Below are 24991 nucleotides of genomic sequence, written 5' to 3'. Positions count from 1 at the left end.
GATCTTAGAGTATTACATAGAGGGGTTTCAATGGTGTTGGTAGCACTTTATTTCTTAAACTGAATTATGGATATGTCTGGTATATTTCATAACATTTTTAATCAGAGGGAAGACATATAAGTTGAAGTCTTTTCCTGGGTACATCATAAGTACTAGGTAATGTATTATCTGTTTCTACCTGTATTATTTCATTCAATTCTCATAGCACTTCCTCTCATAATCTCATGAATCATGAGGAAAACATTCTATTTATGTTCTGAAATACATCCCACATTACCAGTGTTAGAATAAAATATCAGTGTACTAGGCAATCGGAATCATGGGTTCTAGTCCAGCTCCTGACACTGACTTGCTCTGTGGCCTTAAACAAGTTCCTTAACCTTTCTGGGCCTCTGCTTCCTCATTAATAAAATGACAGGATTGAACTAGATGTATTCTTAGACCTTTTCCATGACTGTTTTCTGAGTTAGGTTATTGACCTTAATAATTGTATTATCTCCCAGAAATATTTTATTAAAACCATTAAACTAAGGAAGAAATTATTCACAGAAGAATTTCCAATGAGAGTAGTAACTTGCAGGTATCAAATGACTGACATAAGTATTACAATGAGAGTATAATCTGATAAAATATGCCTTTTGTAAAATATGTTTAAAAAAAGGCTCTTCTTAAATGTAGAGTGGAAAAACTCTTCCTACCAGAACTGACTCAGACTCTAATTAGGCAGACTGTGTAGTGTCAGATTTTCTTTACTGCATTGTATTACTGTACAGTAAACCTGAATTAATTAGCACTAATTTGAGAATTGGTCACTATGGTTATCTTATCTATTTTAAGTAGAAATGGAATTGAAAAGAACTTTATTCACATGAATCTGACACCTTAACATTTCTCAACAATGTCCCTAAAAACCCACTGACTAGGTTCTCTCTGAAGATATCTCTTGTTGCATTTTTCCATTTTCTTTTCCTTTTACTAATATGCAATTTTGTGACACAGTTGTGGGGTAAATGCGAGTGTAGCTTTATAGAAATATCCATGAGGATGCTTCTGTGTGTCTGTAGAATCTTACTAGTTGTCTAGAAACAAAACCCCAGCATCCTGGATTCCATAAGAAAAGCACTCACAACTTCTTGCTCAATAGCTCTCTTTCTTTTAGACTTCCAGAACTCCACAGAAATGGCTATCAACGTATCATCACCCCAAATAGGACAGTTGCAACACAGTTTAGTAGATTACAGTTTCCTTGTAACATTTCAGTCCAGTCTAGTCTTCCTGAAAATACGCCTTTGCCCTTGATGGAGCTCTGAGAAGGGACACAAAGAAATAGGTACAGGGAAGTAACATTCACCCAGCACTGATATCTTTTGCACAGTAGGAGGCCCTGTTACATTCTATTGTATCTCATTAAACCGTCTCAACAACACAGCCTCAGAAATAGTCTCAGAGTAATTTAAAAATCAAAAGTTAGAGCCCAGGCTTCATGGTGTAGTGGTTAAGTTTGGCACGCTCCGCTTTGGTGGCCCCAGTTTGTGGGTGCAGATCCCACGTGCAAGACCTACACCACTTGTCAGCCATGCTGTGGAGGCATCCCACATACAAAGTAGAGGAAGACCAGCACAGATGTTAGCTCAGGGAGAATCTTCCTCAAGCAAAAAAAAAAGGAAGATTGGCAATGGATGTTAGCTCAGAGCAAATCTTTCTCAACAAAAAATTCCCCCAAAACAAACAAAAAATCGAAAGTTAATACCTAGAATAAAATAAAGATGAATATTTTAAAATAAGGAGATAGGCATTTGCAACAAAATCAGGCACTTGAAGACACAACAAAAACAAAAAAGTGGCAATATTAATATCAACGAAAGTATAATTTACAACCATAAGCCTTAAGTTGGTCAGAGGTATATGATAGCATGATGAAATGTACAATGCACAAAGAAGCTATAACAATTATGCAACTTTGCACAGCAAACAGTAAAGCTGAAAAACATATAATGTCAAAACTCTCAGAAACTCAAGATTTTGATAAAATTGAAACAATAGGACAGAACTTAATAATGTCTTGCAGAGTTTGACGAATTATGGAACAAAAAATATGCATGGTTATGGAGAATTTGAATAAATATACTAAAATAAACATTATCAGTGTAAAGGTATTTATAGAATTTTATATCCTACAAACAAAAATATACATTTTTCTCTTATGCCCATGAAATATTCACAAAAGTCCACTATACATTAACGCAGAAAGAAAACTTTAGTGCATTCTTTAAGGTAGAAGTTTTACAAGGACATTCTCTGAAAAAATATAATAAAACTATACATCAATAAGAAAAATATAAATATAGATATTAAAAATATGTTTATAACTGACTTTTGGGAAAAAAGAAATTAAAAACCAGATAACTATTTATCTTGGATCAATTAAAAGGATAAAACTTATAAAAATCAATGTCAAGGAGTGAAAACTCAAATGCTTTCAGGGGCCAAGCAGAGAGGTGAAGTTGTGAAGATTTTATTATCAGACGACCGAGAGTGGCGGGGCCTTGGGGAACTGAGGAATAGGTTCCAGGCTCAGGTAACCGAAAACTTAAAAGAAAAATAAAATAAGAAATAACTAAAAGGAAAGAAAGAAAGAAAGAATTAAAATAGAAAAATAAATGTGAATCAAACAGAACATATTTGTGGTTGGTCAATTTGTAATACCTGTTCTATTAAATACAAATGGAGAATAAAAATAAGCCAAAAGAAAGGAAGGTGATACACTCAGTAAAGATCGTTGGAATAATTTTGAAGAAAATAAATCTAGAGCCCTACCTCATCCCATATTTAAAGGAATTTCCCTGTGAACTAAAAACCAAATGTAGCATAAATTTATACAAGTATTGAAAAAAATACAGGAGAATATTTACCATCCCAGATTGAGCACAGCTTTCCTAAGTTTCCTAAGAGAAGAAACCCATTGAAAAACAAAAGGGAAAACATTGGGAGATTTTCCTATGTAAAAATTTATAATTTCTATGTGTTAAAAGGTTATTTTAAAAATCAAATCCAGTTGGCTGGCCTGGTGGCGTGGTGGCTGGGTTCGCGCCCTCTGCTTCGGCAGCCTGGGATTTGCTGTTTCGGATCCTGGCCACGGACCTACATACCGCTTGTCAGGCCATGTGGTGGCAGGCATCCCACATATAAAATAGAGGAAGATGGGCATAGATGTAAGCTCAGGGCCAATCTTCCTCAGCAAAAAGAGGAGGATTGGCAGCAGATGTTAGCTCAGGGCTAATCTTCCTCTAAAAAAAAAATCACATTCAGTTAGACTGAGAAAAAATATTTATTTAAAAAAAAAAAGAAGAAGAAGTTCTCTAAGGTTTCAATCATGTCTAGAAATCAGTGGAAAGATAGCAAAATATAAAACTGGGTAAAAAGTAGAAACAAGACAATTCACAGGAAAGAAATTGCAAATAGAAAATAAATATATTAAAAGATGCTTGTGAAACTAGAACTTGGGGAAATGTAAATTTTAAAAATACTTTATTTATAATTCAACAGATTGTCAAACATCAAAAAGATTGATAACATCTAGTATTGGCAGGGGTGTTCGGAAAACAGGCATTCTCATATGTACTTAGTGAGACTGTTGATTTGTACATAGTATTTTTGGAAAGTAATTCTTGCATAATTTGTCAATTGAAATGTGCATAACTTCTAACCCACTTCTAGAAATATTTGTGATAGAAATAAAAGCAGGGATATGTAATATATGTACAAGAATGTTTATTGACTCATTATTTGCCATAACAAATAAATGGAAACAACTAAACGTCCACCATAAGTCACAGAGAAATAAATGATGAATATCGATACTCTGAAATACTCTGCTGCTAAGTGAAGGAAATCTAAAGGAGCCCATAATTCGAAGACTAGTATGTGAGGTATGGTTCTATTTTTATTTTTTCTCTCTGTATGTTCATATGTGGTTTTTTGAGCATTGACAACATGTTAACACGTTAGCATAAGTTAGCATAAGTCAGGAAGGTGGGATTGGAATAAGGAGAAACTTCAGTTTTAACACCTTCATATTGTTTGAACTGTTATAACAAGCATGCAACCTTATTACTTTCACATTTTTAGAAGTTATTTTAAGATGCTCATTTATACCTTGAGATTATGAATATTATGCCTTCCGGAGTAAGCTCGACTGTGTAAGTTTGCTGGGCTGTCATACCATTCCACAGGTTCCTCCATTTAGATGCCAGTGGGGAAGCCGGGCAGAGTTAATGTCCCATCTGCCACGCCACATATGATGTGGAACTTCAGAGCACCCCTGGAATCAAATCCCAACCGTCTTGTCTTTGCTTGTCACTCAAGTGGCTGGATAATGCCTCCTCCTGCATTTTCCGCTTTGGCCTCTCCTCAGGATGGAGGCATGCGGGATCCTGTGAGCTTTCTTGTGTAAAGGAGTTTTGAGACAGGGCATGAAGGAAATGTGTTTTCTAAGACTTCTTGACTTGCGTCAAGATCTGACAAAGAGGGTCTGCAAAAGGTGCAGAGTGGCTTAGAGGAAACAGAAGGAGGAAAAGCCAATTTCCTAAGGTCCATCTCAAAACAGAGAAGGACTTCACACAGCAGAAGGAAGAGAAAGGGCTGGGTGAGTGGCTGGGCGGCAGGCAGGGCCTCTGCCTGAGGCAGCTCAGCAGCAGGTCTGGCGGGAGGGGGCCTGCTGGGACCTGAAGGTCTAGCACTGGGGTTACTGGCCTGGTTCAGGTCTGGTGCCATGCAGACAGGGTGACCCACTGGACACATGCCTTGGTGCTGCTCTGCATGCCCACAGGCTAGACTGTGCCCACAGGCTAGACCGTGCACACACCTTGGGTTGGGGGGAGAAGTGACTCATATCCTGCCAGCATGAGATATGGGGCCTCAGAGTCAAAAACGAATTTAATTTATGGAGAAGGGAGGAAGTGATATTTCTTCTATACCTACCCTTGAGATTTATAACTGCGGCTCTTCTTAAGCCTCCTCTCTGGGTGGCCGTCAGTGCTTAAGGGAACATCCTTCCTTTTTTGATATTGAGAGAAAAGGCTTCCCTTTTCTCTTGACAGACAAAGCAGCCAGTGGGTGTCTTTTGTCGCTCTGGTTCTTGGCAAAGAATTAAGAGTTCTCAATCTGTTTCTAAGAAAATCTTCCTTTAATGGAAAAATTCAAAGGAAGGAAAAAGCATTTGCCTCTGAGGTTAGCGATGATTTTGCGTGTGAAACTTCAGGTAGTAGATGAGATCTCTAGTCCGGTTTTTAAACAGTTTTCTAAAGGAATTTCAAAGGTGGAAGAAACCTAATCATGTTTTCACTCCAAGGAAAATTCGTCTCCTCGGGGGCACAAGGCTAATTGAGAACAGGAGCGCTGCCAAGCCAGATGGCTCTCCCTGCCCTTCTTCGTGAATGGTTTTGAACCTAAGCGAAGTGTCTGACATGTAATTCTACTGAATTCCATATAGTGGATTTAAATATATTCACTCAATACACTTTTATCGAGCGTTATTCCAGGTACGAGCAATAAAGCAAATATTTTAAGAGTCAGTTAATTTTGTTTTATGAAAGTTTTATAGCAGCGTCCACATGAGGAGTGTGTAAAATGAGGATTATAATAATGACTGCTTGAGAGTGTTGGTCTGAGGATTAAAGGAAATTCATCTAAACCATCACTGTCTCTGGAACACAGTAAATCTTAAATAAATATTAGTTACTATTTTTGTTATTTGTGTTTCACTAGCCTGTTTTTTCTGATTACAGAAGACATTCTTATAAAAAAGATAAAACTTTCTAAAGAAGAAAATAAAACCCTATAATCTAAAGAAATCTGACTCTCTTTTTTGGTATTTATAAATATATTATATGGGATTATAACATTGTATATAGAGTTTTACCCTATTTAATTTTCCTAAATATATAACAAGCATATTCTCATATTTATTAAAAATTATTTGAAACAATCTTTGGTATCTGCATGATACAACGATATTCATGGACCATAATCTTTGTGGCTATTCTCCTATTGATAAATTTTTGAGTTGTTTTCTTTTTTCATCATTATTATTTTTTTAAGTGAAAACATCTTTGTGTATTGCCTGGGTCTGTCTTATTTCCTTAGGTAAAATTCCTGTGAGCGGAATTCCTGGGCCAAAGATGATCATCATTTTTACGTCTGATACATTGTGCTTTGGAGAGATTGAACCACCATCAATTTTTGCTGCCAAATTTCATGAGAGATTTATGCTCTCGTTGGTACTTTATCTGACCCTACCTTTCCCAGAATGGAGAATTAATCATATTTTTACACTTTCCTTTTTTTAAGTGTGAAAAGTCATAGTTACTCACATTAATTTGCATTTCTTTGATTTGCAGTGAGTTGGCATCTTTTTCTTAGTCATTCCTACTTAGACAAATTACCTATTTGTGTCCTTGGCTGATTTTCTACTTGGGTGTGGGGGGATCTTAATGTTTATCTTAAGTTATTCGTATATTAAGGATAGAAGCCCATGTCGCATTGTACTACTTATCTCCCTCCCACCCCAACACATACTCTCTTTTTTTGCCTTTTAAGTTTGTGATAGTTTTTGACATCAAGGTTTTTAACTTTTAAGTAGATGAATCTATTGACCTTCTCTTTGTGAATGTTTTAAGTATTTTATGAGTTACAAGAGCAGATAGTCACAATTTTTCTTCATTTTGTGGTTTTCGTTTTTTAAACCTCACTCTTCAATCATCTGGAATTTATTGAGGGGTGTGGTATGAGCAGAGACCTAATCTGATATGTTGTTTCAAATAGCCACTTCCCCAGTGTCATTTATTGGTGAATGCAATTGTTCCTAATTGATTTACATTGATTCCCTTATTTCACATTAAAGTTTTTCTATATATGAGGACATGTTTCTATATTAATTTTATTCCATTGATTGGAGATGTTTTTATATCTCAATTCTGTCACAGACGCTAAACTAGCTTTCCCCGTCTGGCCTCCCAACCTTATTAGCTAAATACGTCTTCTGTCATCGTGCAAGGAAAACATCTAACAAGGCAAAAGGACGTGGCATTAACTTCAGAAGCCTCCCCTCGTTTGACAGGAGTCCATTTATCAATATTTTCTGGACAAGGTCCATTAATCAGCTAAAAATTCCTCTGTCTTCTGGGCTTCCCTGATTCTAGCAGCTTTTATTAAATATCCACTACTGCACAAGATTTTATCAAGCCGGATAGTGTGCCACAGTGAAAGCACTCTGTGAATAATGAGTTTCTCTCAAATATCAATATAAAAGTTCTTATACAATTATTAAATATTTTGGATAATTTATGCATAATGTTATGACTTCCTTTTACTTTCTGATTATAAATTATATTAATATTTATTAGGTAGTTTATAAATATATGCAAAATATAGAGAAATGTGAAAAAAATAAAATAAACCATAATCTCAGTACAGAGAAGGGAAAAAAAACTATTGGTAATATTTTGGTATATTCTATAGATATGCTATATGTATTTTAAAATAATGTTCATTTTTCTCTGATTATGACAGTAGCACATGTTCTTTGTAGAAAATACTATAAGGTATAAAGAAAAATTGTCATTCCAAATTTCATGAGATATACCATTTTATTCCTCCTTTTGTTAACCTGACATTTTAGCATATGTATTCAAGCGTTTTTCTACGTTAAGAAAAAATACTTGTAAATGTCACACTGGTATATACAGTATACTTAATTTCTCTATTGCTAAACATTTAGGGTCTTCCAGTTTTTCAAAATTTTAAACAATGTGCGATGAATATCTTTGAACATAATGAGTTTTTGTTAGTTTGCTTTTCAATTCATGTCATTTCCCTAGTATAGTTTCCTGGAAGTGGATTGCTGGTGTTATCCTAAATAAAACACATCTATTGCCAAATTGCTTTCCAGAAAGGTCATATCCTTTCCCTTCTATAAGTTCATAAAATGTCATTATTTTGTACTTTTTGGAATGTACATTTCCTGTTAAATAGGGACGTTTACCCATTTCTAGTCTTCTCCTCTGTGTTCTTAAAAGAGTTACAATGTTTAATCAATAACAGCTGTAAGTTCTTTTATTTCTTCATGGGCTGAGGACTTAAGTCATTTAAGCCAGTGCTTCTGAGAAACAGGAATCACCTGCGGATCTTATTAAAACGCAAATCCTTATTCACGAGGTCCAGGGCGCCCAAGAGTCTGTGTTTCTGAAATGTTTCCAGAGGAGACACGGGTGTGGTTGATCTCAGATCACAGCAAAGTATTCAGATGCCTTGTTACTTTCCTATCAAATCTTGGGCTTCATTTCCTTCTTATGTTTATCTTACCCTTTACAGTTTGGAAATTATTCTTCTTGATGGAGAAGACCAAGGCAAAAATAAAAAAAAATTAAGAATGCTGTTTTCTGACTGCAGTGTATTAAAATGATTCCCCATGACCCAAGATGACACCCTCTCTTTTCTATGATTTTAATACTTTTTTATCTTTAGTACTAGAGCAGACCTCAGCTCATTTTAGAATTGAATCTTACTACCTTAATTGTCATGTGTCCCCTTTTTGTTCTCATCCTTGTTTTTGTCTCTTGCCATTTCTGAGAGTGTCCACCACCGTGAGCAGTCCTGTTTTTAAAATGCCCTCACATACTTTCCTCATTGTGACAATTGTGTCATCAGAATTTAGCTTTGTAGAACCCCCAAACCTCTTGGGCCACCTTCTTTTTTTCACTCTCTCCATGTCCTCTCACCGTCCAGTTCACGCCGAGCTTTTGGAAATCCACAAGGTCTGGCAAAACATAGGATTTTATACTCAGACTTTCTCTTCTTGGATTACTGTGGCCCGTAAAGCGGTGGGGTCACCCACTCCCGAGCTTTCTATCACCTGCACATCCTGAAATGATTCTTCGCTGTTGATGTTGGTCAAAATTGAGACGAAACATCATGAAGATGTGCGTGAAGGAGTTTTCTTTGCAAAATGTAAAGCCCTTAGGGATGATATTATATCCTGCTGGAGAGTCATTCCACTTCTCCCTTCCTCAGTCTTAACATTCTCAGCAAAGCAAGTAAAAATTTATCAGTCAGCTTTTAACAGAATGAGACTTTCTTGCCTCCACATCAGATCTGTGGTTTGTTTTGCAAAGGCATACAACTTTGCTGTCATATCACTTCTATTTCTCCTTTCTTCTAAATATTCTTCTATTTTAATTTTAATTATCACTTTATATTTTATATATCATATCAACTTGTATATTTTAATAGCTGTATTATATTCTATCTAGTGAATCTTCCATAATTTAAACAAACATTTCCCTATTGTAGGAAACCTGGTTTGCTTCTGATTGTTTTAAACAAACATTGATGATTTATATTATCATTCATATAGTTTTTCTTTATCTTAGATTTTGTTTCTTTGATATAGACTTCTAGGTATAGTTCTTGATAAACAAATTGCTACAATTTTTTAAACAGTAAGATAGATAGTACCTTTGACTCAGAAATCCTACTTTTAGGAACACAGTTTTTAAGACAAATTTTAGTGCTGTAAATTGGATCAAATTATATGTCTATTTGAAAATGAATGGATACTATAAATTGCTCATAAACTTCTCAATCTGTTTTCCAAAAAGAGTAATTAATAATGCTTTAATAATGTATGCAAATTAAGGAGAAGCTGTCATCATTATTTGATATTACAAGTTTAAAATATTTTTTCTAATTTAAGAGACATGAAACAAAAATGGTACCTAGGTTTAATTTCCATATATTTGATTAAATTATTTTACTAATTGTATTCCTTAATTTGTGAATTATCTTTTTCTATCCTCTGCCTACTAGTCTTTCTTATCAAATTCCAAGAAAATAATGAAAAATATAGAATTAAATAATAGTAATAGCTATTCATGTGTTTGTTATAATTAGTCCTTCTATTTCTGACCTCATGCTTGTATGTTTCCACACCTATAAAAACGCTTATATTTTAATTATCTTTTTCACATACCTTCATATATAGCATGTGAATTTTTTCACATACAGTATTTTTCACGTACAGTACAGTATGTGAATTATCTTTTTCACATACAGCACTAAATATTTATCCTTTTTAATGTCTATTTCTTTGGAGAATCTTGTAAAATTCTCTTGTCATATTTGTAGAATGGCCACTATCCAACAGGCCCACATGATGAGGATCCATGCTGCCCCAGGAAGAGAAGCCCAAGGTGTCCTGCCCTACATACTGATCTATGTCATCCTCCGGGGGGCATAGGGAAGCATAGGACGTCCTGACCCGATCCAATCTGATTCATATCCAAAGTTATAGGACTACCCAATAACCAGACCCTACCTGCACTGATACCATTTTAACAATATTTTTTCATGATCTTTCATTTGTCTTGTAAAGAAATAATTCACGTACGTATGCCTTATAAATTTAGCCCTACCCTCAACTCATTGCAGCTCTTACTGCCCCTGGGTCCTGCCCCCAAGCCTGCAGCTCTTCCCTGCCCCTGGGTCCCGTCCCCATGCCTGCAGCTCTTCCCTGCCCCTGGGTCCCGTCCCCATGCCTGCAGCTCTTACTGCCCCTGGGTCCTGTCCCCATGCCTGCAGCTCTTACTGCCCCTGGGTCCTGTCCCCATGCCTGCAGCTCTTACTGCCCCTGGGTCCTGTCCCCATGCCTGCAGCTCTTACTGCCCCTGGGTCCTGTCTCCATGCCTGCAGCTCTTCCCTGACCACGGGCCCTGTCCCCATGCTGCAGCTCTTCCCTGCCCACGGGTCCTGTCCCCGTGCCTGCAGCTGTTCCCTGCCCATGGGTCCTGTCTCCATGTTTGCATCTCTTCCCTGCCCATGGTTCCTTTCCCCATGCCTACAGCTGTTCCCTGCCTATGGGTCCTGTCTCCATGCTACTCCATGCTATTTTCTGAATAAAAGAGCACTGCTACCAGACCTTGAGAGTCCAAGAAACCTTTCTTTCGACTCCTCAGCTCGCCGAGCCCACATCACATATTCCTGTGCACTCACATCTAACTCTGCGTTAGTGTTTCTAGTTCACTTTATTATCCCCACAGAGTTGGTGCTTATAGACTATTCCTACACACTTCACAAAATTACTTCAAAGCACTAGTCAAAAGCTGCAGAGCCAATCTAAGGATATTGATGTGCAAATTACATTGTTGAATATCAGGATTTTTGAAAAGAAGCCTAAAAAAAGGTGCACAAGAACAGCATTAAGATTTATATGAAAGCCATAGCAATCAACTTGCTTTTGGAAAATAAGCCAATCTCTATTAAAGAGTCAAGAAAAAAATTGTGTGCTTAAAGTACTCATTTCAGATCTAAAACATCTATGTAATGGTTGATTTGTAAAGAATTACAGAGTTCTATACGAATCACTTGTGCATTGATTTACTGGCAACACTGAAATTTTATATGCATCTAGAGGCTCTGGAAATGTAAACATCTTAAGTAAACTGGTCACAAAATTCATATTACTTATTTCAAATACAGCATTGATGAAGTTCTAGTCATTAAGGAGATTGAGGTGCCAATCTAAACTTGATTTTAGGCTCTCCACAGACAGTTTTAAAGCCTGCAGATAGTTGTAAAGCCTGAGAAGCATAGAATTTGGCTTCTTTGCTGAGTGTTGAAAATTCCCCTCTCAATATCTGGGCAAATCGTAGCTCTTATGTTGTTGTATGAGGATAATTGGGGGTGGAGCGAGAAAACAGACCGGAATGGCTGGTTAATATCTCAGATTATGAATTCATAGAATTTGTTACCCATGTATAGTATAGGAAAAAAGCAGAGTTATAGTGGCTAGGTCTGCATCGACAATCTCTAAGGTCACATCCACAATAGTGAACTGAAGTGTTGGAAGGTGAAAAACACCAATATCCTGAAAAAATATCAAATTTAAGCCATGGTTCTTAATAGTGGGGACAATTTTGCACCCCCAGAAGAAATTAGTCAATGTCTGGAGACATTTTTGATTATCCTAACTTGGAAGACAGGGCTGCTACTGGCATCTCGCCAGCAGAGACCAAGGCTGCTGCTCAACATTCTACAACGCGCAGAATGGCTCCTCAAGGCTAAGCATTACCTGGCCTGGAATGACAATTGTGCTGATATCGAGAGACCATGAATTAACAAGGTATTTTTTTAAACTGGGAATATGTACAACTTGTCTCAATTCTCATGTTTTTATTGATTTGGTTATGGGCACAAAGCCAGTAGTTAAAATATGATTTCTTATCAATTGTTTTTAACTTGTTTATTAATGCATAAGATGTGGAACCCAAATCCTAGAAAAATGCGTTCAGTTTCTGAGCCTCCTAATTCTTTAAGTGAATGGTGCTTACCTTATGCTGTGGTAAACTAATCAAGTAAACATGAATTTATATATAATAATAATAAAGCATTAAGATTGCCTCAATACCACACAGTGCAAAATGGAATTTGGCTGTGATGTAGTTAACGTGATTAACATGGATAACAAGCAAGATGCTTCAGGGATCCACTGGGACATTTGTCCTGAATTATTTGGGTTGACTGTCCCCTCTTATTATGAGAACTGAAAGAGAGCCAAATTCTCTCTGCGCACCGCAGACATAAACTAACAATGCAGTATATCTGGATGCAGGCAGGAGAGATAATTAACTAGGTATGTTATTGCTCTTAGCTAAGAACATAACCTAAAATAAGGGAAGTAGAAATGAAGAGGAAAACATGACAGAACACTTTTATCACTATTGTGTGCTTATGGATGATACCCTGCAACACTGGCAGTTAGTTTCCCCCCAATTCTTCTCCTGTGCAATTTCAGCACAATTTATTTTAAAATATGGAAGAAGGATGACGTGCGTGGAGTTCATAGGTGCATTAACCTTCTGCTGCTGGGGGCTGAATACCTTTGATGTCTTGTTCATGTGGTAAAGGATGGGCTTCTTCTCATGGCTGCTTTCATTTTTTTTGAGTGTTTATCAACATCAGTTGATAATAATTTATTGGTTGTCTGTGGGTAGGAGAAATGAATGAATATTTTGTAAGCTTGGCAAGTAGCTGTGATATTTGATAAGACATTAATTTCATACCTTACAACGTATTTTTAACATGTTAAAAAATGTGAGTATCCCTAGAAAATACCCTAAAGTGTTAGAAAACTCAGTTACATAGAAAGTTTTAATAAATATAACGAATTAAAACATTTGACATACTATCTTTAGCAGGTTATGATATGATTTGAATTGTCCCTTTTACCTAGGAGCTATTTTTCTTCCACTCACTAAGATCCATTCACCATTCACATTAAATAAACATGTAGGTAAAAGGCAAATTCCTATGGCTGTGCTTCAGGTCAAGATCATACAGTTGACTTTAGACAATGAGTTTGTGCTCCAAACCTATAGCAATGATAGATAAAATAGAAAACCAAAAATATATGTCCAGGTTCAACAACAAGATGAAATCTTCATGAACCAGAAACTGCACAGAATGGACACATAAACGGGGCTGAAGCCATTGGCATTCTGGGATCTGGCTCCAGAAGCCAGCTGTGGTGGCCAGGAGTTCCATTCCTGCCAAGCAAAGGGAGCCAGAATCGTCCCCAAGATGAGGGGTTGGAAAGAGGCTTGCTGTGTGAAGCCATGGGCTCTGGTACAGTTCCCTGACCCATGAAATGAGAATAACTAAGTGCTGCTGAACTGCCTCCTGGCTCTTCAGCTTTATGGGAAACAGAGGACCCAGCAAAGTGGTTGGAACAAGCCACACCTTCGTGACCATGAGCTAAACCAATGCACCTGCTGGTTCAGTGACTGTATTTGCAATGTCCCTAACACCATAGCATAGCGATCCCAAAACATCATTATGGTTCCTTGTTTTGGATTAGGATCCCTGAATTCTGGGCAGAAGAAATAAAATAAAAACCCCAACTTCTAGGCAGCGAATAATAAGCTCAGATTTATGTATGTTGAAGGGGAGGATGCAGCTGTTAGTGAGGAGAGATGAAGAAAAGAGAGGAGAGAGAGAAAGAGAGAGGATGGAGAGGGAAAAAAATCACAAATCTTTCATTTCACATAAGCACATAAAACAAAATTCCAAATACGTGAAGAAATAAAATGATAAGGAACACTAACAACAAAAGGAAAAATCTGAATGTGAATTCACTACATGTAATATCAAATGTGTGTAGGATATTTAAAGAGATAAAGAATGTATAACTTTTATTCTTGAATTAAACCTTTTTTGAGATGATTGTAGATTCATATTCAGTTGTAAGAAGTGACACAGATAGATCCCATGTCCCCTTTACCCAGTGTCCCCCAGTGGTAACATCTTGCAAAGCAATAGTACAATATCTCAACGAGGATATTACCATTAATACAGTCAGATGCAGACTATTTCCATCACCACAAGGACCCCTCTTGTTGCCCTTTTATAGCAACATCCAATTCCCTCCCGAGATCCTTGCTTCCATTCTTAATCTCTAGCAACCGCTAATCTGTTCTGAATTTCTATATTATATAATTTTGTCATTTCAAGTATGTTATGTAAATGGAATCATGCAGTATGTAACCTTTTGGGACTGGCTTTTATCACTCAGCAGAATTCTCTGGAAATTCATCCTGGTTGCTGCTTTTAGGAATAGTCTGTTCCTATTTGTTGCTGAATAGTATTCCATGATATGGATGTCCCAGTTCAACTATTCACCTGTTGAAGGACATCTGGTGGTTTTCAGTCTATGACTGTCACAAATAAAGCTGCTATGAACATTCATGTATAGGTTTTTGTGTCAGCAAATTTTTCACTTCTCTGGAATAAATGCCCAGGTATACAATTCCTGGATCATATGATAGTTAGAGGTCTAATTTTTAAGAAACTGCCTAACTGTTTTCAAGAGCAGCTGTACCATTTTACTTCCTACCAGCAATAGATGAGTGACACAGTGTCTCTACATCTTCACCAGCATTTGGCGTTGCCACTGTTTTTTTATTTTAGCCATTCTGATAGGTGTGTTGTGATATCTTATTGTGGTTTTAATTTGCGTTTCTCTAATGGCTTTCTTTGTGCTTATTTCTATCTGTATATCCTGTTCACTGAAACGTCTGTCCACATCCTTTGCTCATTTTCTAATGAGATTGTTTATTTTTTCACTGTTGAGTTTTGAGTCTCCTCTATACATTCCAGATACTGGTCCTTTGTCAGATAGGTGGTTTGCAAAATATTCTCCCAGTCTTTAACTTGACTTTTCATCCTCTTCACTTGGTTTTTCACAGAGCAAAAGGTTTTAATTTTGATGTAGTCCAATTTGCTAATTTTCCCTTTTATGGATCATGTTTTGGGGTTAATCCAGGAAGGGGTATGCAGCCTCGTTCCCGCTGAGAGGTGGTGACAATTCTCACTGTCCGCTGGGTCTCCTGCAACATCACCCCAGCGGAGAGGGGAGGGACACCTCCTTACTGCCAGGTGGGGGCTACAGTCCAGGCTCCCCACACGGTCTCCATGGACACCCCAAGGGACAAGTGTCATTACGACCTGCTGAGAATGAACCCTCTTCTCTGACTCTGCCCTAGGATGGGATTGGGGTACCTGGTTACAGCCTGGCAAGGGTGGAAGTCGAGGCCTTTGCTGGTGTGAATGGGGTGGAGTCACAGTCTTTTCTATGGTGTTTGGCTGGAGAAGAGCAATTATTGTCTAAAAGCATTCTGTCTTGCTAGACTGGCCATTTTCTGCTCCTTTGGCTGGAGGGAGCAGACTTTTCTTGGGACTTTTTTGTGCATGCTTAATGGCATATGGGTTGCTGGCTTCTTCAGCTCCAAATCTGATGTATTTGAAGCAAAAAGAGAACCCAGGGAACTCACTACTGTGTTGTTCCTCATGTTTCAAGGCCCCTAGTCAATCTGCCTTCTTCTTGCCACCTTTTAGAGTTGTGATCCATTTGTTTTATGTGTGATGTCCAGGGATTTTGCTTGTGCTCAGCAGCAGGAATAGGGAAAAATATGTTGACTCCATCTTCCTGGAAACAGAAGTCTATAATTTCTATTTTAAGGTAAGAAAGTTTGAATCAAAATAGCTAGAAATAAAACAAGTCCTGGTAGATGTGAAAAGAACATACTATAAATATGGGAGATAAAAAGATAGTCATTATCATTTTTAGTTTCTGCTTAGGATGCAGAAAGCTGAAGGAGGCATTGTTCCTACTGTTACACATTATAGCAACAACACCACCACCAACAAAAAGCTGAACAGACTGCAAGTTTATGACTTTTCTTGAAACTCTCAGAGAGCTGAGGTCACAGGGCAACTAAGCAGCCCCAAATTTAAGGAGAGACAGGACCTGCAAGGAGATGATCCTCCACTTGTAGTGCAAGTATCTGGACGCTGGTGAAAGGAATACAGCTGAAATGGGATGTTGACTTTTGTCAAGTGCTTTCTCTGCATCTATTGAGATTATCATATAGCATTAATTCTTTAGTGTGTTAATATAATGAATTATCCTGATTTTTCATAGTTTGAAGCCAGGCTTGCCTTCCCAGAATATGAATGGTTATAAAGTATGGCCCTTCCCATATATTGCTGGACTTAATTTGCTAAGGTTTTGTGGAGGATTTTTATGTCTATGTCCATGAAGGATATTGGTCTATAGTTTTCTTCTTTACAATATCTTTGTCTGGTTATGTTATCATGATAATTCTGGCCTCTTAAAATGAATTGGGAAGTATTCCCTTCTCTACTATTTTCTGGAAGAAATTGTATGGGATTGATATGATTTCTTTCTTTAATGTTTGCCAACATTTACCAATGACCTTTTCAAAAGACAAGATCTAGCAAAATGTTGTGTTCAAGAAATATAATTAAAGCAAGTGTGTAAATAAATTTTGAAAATTAAAGAATAGGAAATGAGATGCCAGACAAAAGAAAACTGGAGTAGATATGTTGTTGTCTGACGTAATAGAATTCAAGACAAAAAAATCCTATAAGCAACAATACGTGGTCATACATTGCTAAAAATGAAAAAGAATAAAAACAGAATAAAGAGATATTATTACCATGAATAGATATGTACATTACTATATAACCAGACACACAGAAAAATAATAACCAACAGAATAGCAGGGAGAAATAGAGTAATTACCAATTTTAGTGGGAAACATTTTACACGTCCCCTCTCTGTCAAAGAGATACAAAGATCTGAATATATGAATAATTTAATTTCTAATAAGCTAAAACCAGCTGTATAATAGGACAAAATATAGTAGGACACTAGAAACATGCTAAAGTATTACACTCAAGAAGTGGACAAATAGAATAAGACACCCTTTTTGAGCACACAGAGAGAATGTGTAGATGCTCCCCACGCACCAGGCAACAAAGGAAGCAGCAACAATTACAAAATAATACAGACTGTATTCTCTGGGAATAATTCAACTCAAACTCAACTAGAAAATAAGTGGGTTGTTTAAAAAAAAACCTTGCTTATAGCAGTTAAAAAGTATACTACTATACAGCTCTTATAATAAAGTAATTTATAAAGCCTATTGGAAAATACTTAGAACTGAATGATGATGAAAACACATTTATCATAAATTATGAGGCACAGATAAAGCAATATAAGAGAAATTTGAGAGAAATATATAAGAAATAAGAATAAGAATAATATAGAATAAACATATAAGAACTAAATATAAGAGAAATACTTCAAGCGTTTATCAAGAAACAAAAAAAAATCTTTTAAAAATGAGCTAAGCACTCAATTAAAGCAATCAGAACAAGCAGCAGTACAAAAAACAAAGAAACAAGAAAGAAGAAATAAAGACAAGAAAAGAAATAAGTGAAATAAAAATTGAGAAGAAGAGCAAAAGTTCTTTGAAAAGGTTAATTAAATACAGATAGCTTGGGCAAGATTTTTCAAGGAAAAAAAGGTTAAAATAAAATACAGAATAAATAAGTTGAAACAGCTGCACATAAAGTTCTAAAATAACTTTTAAAAGTCAATAACTATATGCTAGTAAAATTGAAAATCATTATAAAACATACAGATTTCTGAAGAAAAATAAAATGCCAGACAGAAATCAGCACCAAAAATATAGAAAACTTGAGTAGATTAATGAGTATTAAACATATAGAAACTGTTTTAGAAAAATCTCCATCTCAAAAAACCAAAACCCAAGACAGTTTTATTTTGGGAATTCTATCAATTTCAAGAAATAGTTAAATAGCAACTTATACAAATTTTTCTAGAAAATAGAAAAAGGCACCTCCTAGTTCATTTCCTGAGCATGGTGTAACTTGATTTCAAAATCAGAGAAGGGCAACCCAAGAAAAGAAACCATGGGCTCGTTTTGCTGATAAACACAGATACAAAAATTCTGAATAAAATATCAGCTGTCTGGAACAAATAGTGTATTAAAAAATACCATAGCATAAGCAATGGGATTTACCACAGAAATGCAAGGATGGTTAAATATCAGAAAATATATCAATGTAATTCTTCATATTAACCGACTAGAGGAGATGCCTTGATCATGGTTTTCTTACTAGAAGTGGAAAAGTTATTTGACAAAGTTCAATATCTAATGATTACATCTTATCAAATCAGGAATAGAGGTGAATTTCTCCAGTTTAGTAAGAATTATGATGCAAATGTCTATGGCAAACATTACGTCAAATATCACAGAATCCAAGTCAGTTATCAGTTGTATGACCCAGTATTATTTTATTTTCCACCAACAAAGAAAACTATATACTGTCCATGACTGCTTCTCACCACGAAGCACAAGGCGAGGAATTGCCATAGGGACCCTGTGTGGCCTGCAAAGCCTAAAATATTTACGATCTGGCCCTTTATAGAAAAAGTTTGGTGACCCCTGATCTAGACCATAAAGGAACTTCTGGAAATCAATAAAATTAAGTCGAGAGCCTAACTAGAAAAATGGGCATCTGACAAGTCAAAAAACAAGCAAATTATGAAGAAGCAAACCAAATGGCTACAAAACAGAGATGCTCAAACTTATTAGTAATTTGAGAAAATAAATCCAAATAAAAAAAGAAGTTACTTTACATTTGTCAGCTTGACAATGTTTAATTTAAAGTCGTTATTATGAACAGAATTTGGGGAAGAAGAATTAGGTATTCTATTAACCTGACTCAGATACTAACTAATTTGGTTTATTTTTGCTTTATGTTGTACTTCTGCTAAAGTTCCTACAAGGATATTAATATGGGAAAATAAAAGCAGAAGATAACCTTTGTTGCAATTATTAGTTTGAGAATTAAGAAAACCCCACAGAATTCAAATTCTAAGAGCACATTTCCTTATCAAATTAACATAACCCTTAGTGATTTGTAAATCTGTCAGAACTGATTTTGCAAACCTAAATAGCTCAATGAACCTTGAGGTGATAAAATTCCATTTGAATTCACGTCAACAAGATGTCAGATAAATGCTTTGGTAAAGAATCAGCTTACATATTTTTTCAGAGATGATAGCCTATTAATTATGGACTTAATCCACCTGCTAAAACTTGTTATAAGAATGTTCTTGCTTACCTCCACCTAGCCCCACCCACCATCACCCACTCCCACCATATCGCTCTATTCTATTGTAGGATGGTAAGTTTTGACTCAGTCTGAGTATAATGAAGATGCTATTGTCTTTATCTTTGTTCTTATATACATTACTTTTGTAAACAATAAGTAAAATTATAGTGCAAGGACAAAACCCTGTACTATTAGACTTTTTATTCATTCATGTATACCACATGCATTTATTTTGTGCCAATAAAGTATCAGGTACTCAACATATGAAAATAGTCCCTGCCCTCAGAAAAATGTAATCCAGTTAACCAACAATTCCAATACAGCCTGTGAGTACTCAGAGAGTTGAATAAACTGGATGTTACTGAAGCATAGAAAAGAGACATCTAGTCCAGCCAGGTGTTGAGAAGGGAGAGAATCAAAGAAGATTCCTAGAGAAAGTGATGCCTAAGTTGAGACCTGAAACGTGTGGAACTGTCCCTGCTGCAAGTGTCCAGGAAGTAGAGAAGTGGGTCACTGGTGGCAAGAGATAAATAAATAAATTCAATTAATGAATATTTAACTAAATGTGTGTATCACTTATGTTAAGATTTTTACATGAGTCAAGTACTGGTTAGTATATGTAGTTATTATATTGAAACATGGTAGTGTATATCTCTGCTACCAGTAGAAGGCACTCAATCATCTGACACATGAAAACCACGTTAAGGAGCAATTTGCAAACTTTCTCAAGCAGCCCATTGCAAGTCTGCAACCTCTGTTACTTAGGATACTTTTTCTTATACCAAACTGTATAAACAAAGGAAAATATGAAGGGCTTACGCAGCAACAGCCACAACAAATGCCTTAGACCTTTCTGATATGTTGAGAGCTAGTTTTAACCTATGTGGAAACCCTTTGCAGGATTATGGACCACTTGGTCAGAGGTCATATACATACACAAAAAATAGCTATAATTTTGGTCATCTGAAGATTAATTCTACCTGACATCTTAATGACATTCACGGCATTGGTTGGTTTTCAATTTGAGATGACTTTCCAACACATGCAAATATGCAGTCATATTGGTGACTATAAATAAAGTGGGGAAACAAGGACGCTTTTTGTATTTCAGTTACTGAGGTTGGTCTTGCTTTGAACTAGTGTGAAAACTCAGAATGTGGACCATTCATAATTTCCTTTCCATTTCAGTACATGGCACCTCTTTCCACCTACTTGTTCAATCTAAAAACAGGGAAGTAATCCCTGATTGTACCCTTTGCCTACCCTCATTTCCGTATGTCCTCACCCACCCCCGACTCCTCATCCCCACAAACAGTAACATATGTGTTTACAAATACAGCTAACACATGAGCATGTCCAGGTGTTTCTACAACCAAAATATATCTCAGTTCTAACTGCATCTTTATCTACACCATCTCCTCTCACGTGGGCTATTATAATAACTGCCTCCCTTCTTTACTCTTCGACTTTCCTCCCTGCCCAATCCAGTCTCCACACTGTAGATTGTATCTTTAAAAAATATAAATTATCTCATCTCACTCCTTGGCTTAGCTCTTTCTGGGCCTTTCTATTGCATTGGTAATAAAATCCAGTCATCTTACCTTCATCAAAAGGCCCTAAATAATCTGGGACCTGCTGACTTTTCTAGTTGCTTTCTCACTTGCTTGCTATAGTCGATTCACATGCCTGCTTTCATTTACTTGAAATGCCGAGTCTTTTTGGCCTTTATACATGCAGTTCCCTTTGTCTGGAAAGTTCTCCCATCTCTGAAAGTCTGCCTTCTTCTAATTCTTTCTGTCTCAGCTTCCTTGAGTCCTTACTGACAAGTCCACAAAAGAATCTGCCTCCTGGCCCCCATTCATCTCTACTACATGGGCTTTGGTTTCCTTCATAACCTATTACATTTTGTAATTATATATTTTTTGTTAATATGTTAACTGTTCAGCCTTACCTTGGTACTATAAGATCCATGAGGGCAGAGACTATATTTGTTTAATTCACCACTACATATCATTGTTATGGACTCAGTACAAACTTGCTGAGTGAATAAACGAATGAACCAGTTGATGAATGGACCTGTGTCCTTTACTTGGCCTGTACTGATAATAAAAACTGTGGAATAAAATGTCTATTAAGTTAATCTATCATGCACACCTGTGTGGATGAGACATCCTGAATAGCAACAAATTCTTTGAAGAAAGGAAAGTTGCTCAACAATTTTAGTGCTATTCCCCAGGAGGCTTGGATTTCATTTGCAGCATTGGGATTGTAAGTAAAAAATAAAAGTCTGAAGAATAGAGCTGAAGAAAAATAAAATGTGATGCTCTTCTTTCATTTATATAAACTAAATACTTCAATTTGGAACAAACTAACAGCAAAATAGAATTGGCAGACATGTTTCAGATAGTCAAGATATCAAGTGAACTGTCTAGAACGTTTTAAATTCTCCCTAGAAGGTTACTTTTCATTTTAGTTGTCATATTCACTGCCTTCAGAGGTTGGAAAATAAGTACTTCAAGATGCCTATCTTTTAGGAGATAGAGAAAAGCTGTAACACGAAGAAAACTAAAAATGATACGTAACTAGATGTTATGAAAGGAAAACACTATGTAGCTAAATAAAAACAGTGGACTAAGCTACACATTTTCAGAAGTTAAGATGGCATGACTAAGAGGAAAACATCTATGCAGAACAGTGGCCCTTTCTTGGGCAATTGAATTCCTTAAAGAAATGAAGCTAATGACCCCAGGAAAAAATTGGCACAGTGTTACAGCTTAGCAACCTATTTAGGTCTCTTGGAGCCTATTTAGGGTTCTGAAGAACATACAGACAGAAGCCAAAAAAGAGGCGTTCAGCACCAAACAGCTTTCAGTTAATCATGCTTGAACTAAAACTAGTCTAGTTTTGAAGAATTTATGTCTAGTAATTTAAAATTGATCTCCTCTTGAGTCTTTTCAAATTTTTACTGTCTCCTAAATTTCTGTTTAACACTATAATATGTTTAAGACTTTTCCAAAGCGAGACTTCTAGTCAACTAATTCTAATGCAAGAAAGATATGAAGATTAGCATTTAAAAAATTTCACTTCCAGCCAAGTTGGAGTAACAAAGACAGGAGTTAACTTCCTTCCATGAAAACTTAAATTGGCAAATATATATGAAACAACTGTTGTCAGACATTAAACATATAAGCATCACAGTACTGTGATATCTGAGAGAAGGAAACAAAGATGGTGAGCCCCATGATTGGGCTGTTTTCTGCTGAGAACCAGTATCAAGGCTATAGAAGCAGAGAAGAGGAACACAAGCATAGCTCAGCAGCCTCAATGAACTGAGGAGAGAGAAATTAGGGTTCAAGCAGCCTGAAGGGTCTGCTCATTGTGGGACAGAGCTCTGGAAAGTAGGAAGCAACACAGATAAAGAGCTCAGAACTCTAAATAGAGGTCCCCTGGAGCTTTGCTGAGCAATGGGCTGTAGTTGCATGGCTGTGAAACTCCACAAGACTAGGCAAAGAATGATCAGGAAGTTGTATGGTAAACAATTTCCAAAGCTCACACAAGGTGGGAAAATGCTCAAGCTCAGGTCAGCCAGAGTGGAGACTCTAAAATGATCATAAGTTAGTGGTAGGAATTAACTATCCCCGGAGTAAAGGATACTATAGACTAATCCCACACCTTAAAGAGATCATACTGATTCCCAAGTACCTGAACTGCCTGCAAAAACAAAGTCCAGCACTCTGTAAAGGAAGAAAACATAATCCAGATACTCAACAACATCATATTCACAATTTCCAGCATCCAAAAATAAATTACTAGACATGTCAAGAGCAGGAAAATGTGAGCTTTACCAGAAGAAAAATAAATCTGAAGAATCAACACCAGAGATGACAGACTTAGCCATTAAAAATATTAAAACAGTTGTTGTAACTATGCTCTAGGATTTAAAGGAAATATAAACATAACGAGGAGAGAACTAGAAGATATTAAAAAGAACCAAATGACACAGGATGTGAATGTACATAATGCTACTGAACTGTACACTTAAAAATGGTTAAAATGGTAAATTTAATGTTATGTATATTTTCCCACAATAAACAAGAAAAGAATCAAATTGACTTTCAAAAGATGAAATATATAGTATCTGAAGTGAAATTTTCATGTGTGGAATCAACAGATAGCTACATATTGTAGAACAAAAAAACATGATTTTGAACACATAGCAATAGAATCCATCCAATAATAAATCACGGAGAAGAAAAAGACTAAAAAAATTAACTGAGTCTCAGTGACATGTGGGATAATATCATGCGGTCTAAGATATGTGTAATTGGAGTCTCAGATGGAAAAGAGACAGAGACGGTGGAGGGAACAGAAAATATATTTAAATAATAATGGCCAAAATGTTTTCAAATTTGACAAAAATTATAAACCCACAGTGCAAAAATCTCTAATACTCCAAGTATAAAACAATACCCACCAATGATAAAGAGAAAAATCTTAAAAGTAGCCAGAGGAGAAAAAGGCACATTATGTACACAGGAATGAGATAGAATTGTTTCAGACATAATTAGGCACTATGCAAGTTAGAAGATGTTGGGATAATATCTTTAAGGTGCTGAAAGAAGTGGAGACCATCAACTTCAATTTCTATAGCCAGTACAAATATCCTTCAAAAATGAAGCCTAATTCAAAACTTTGTCAGACCAATAGAAGCTGATAGAATTCATTGACAGAGACTTTTACTATGAGAAATATTAAAGCAAGTTCTTCAGGTGGAAATAAACAATCCAGATGGAAAATTAGATCTATATAAAGGAATGAAGAGTGCTACAAATGGTAAACACGTGGGCAAATATACCAGGCAGGTTTTTTTCATTTAGAAATTTACTTTGAAAGATAATTGAGCAGTGAAAATAAAAATAATGACAATTTTTTGTGGAATTTACAACATATTTAAAAGTAAAATGTATGTCAACAATAGAAAAAGGATGGAGGGTCACTGTATGTGAAATAGCATAATATTTGAAAGTAGACTGTGAGACTGTGATAAGTTAAAGATGAGATGTTTAACCTTCAGTAAAACACTGAAAACATTAAGCAAAGAATAACAGCTAATATCTAATATGGGAGACAAAGAATCATAAAAATATTCAATTCAAAAGAAGACAAGAAAGGAAAAAACAACCAACAAAGAACAGATAGGAAAAATGAAAGACAAATAGTAAGATGGTAGATTTAAACCCAAACACATCAATAACTATCTTAAACGTAATTCACGTAAACACTTTAATAAAAGGCAGAAAAGATCAAACTGGAAAAAAGGAAGAGTCAACTGTATACATACGTGTACAACACATCTGCTCTTCTTAAGGGAGCATTAAGAAAATGAAAAGGCAATCCACAGATTGGGAGAAAATATTTGCAGTATCTGTTT

Source organism: Equus asinus, chromosome 24 (genome assembly GCF_041296235.1).
Source record: "Equus asinus isolate D_3611 breed Donkey chromosome 24, EquAss-T2T_v2, whole genome shotgun sequence".
Classification (NCBI taxonomy): Eukaryota; Metazoa; Chordata; class Mammalia; order Perissodactyla; family Equidae; genus Equus; species Equus asinus.
Note: the sequence above shows the minus strand (reverse complement) of the source record.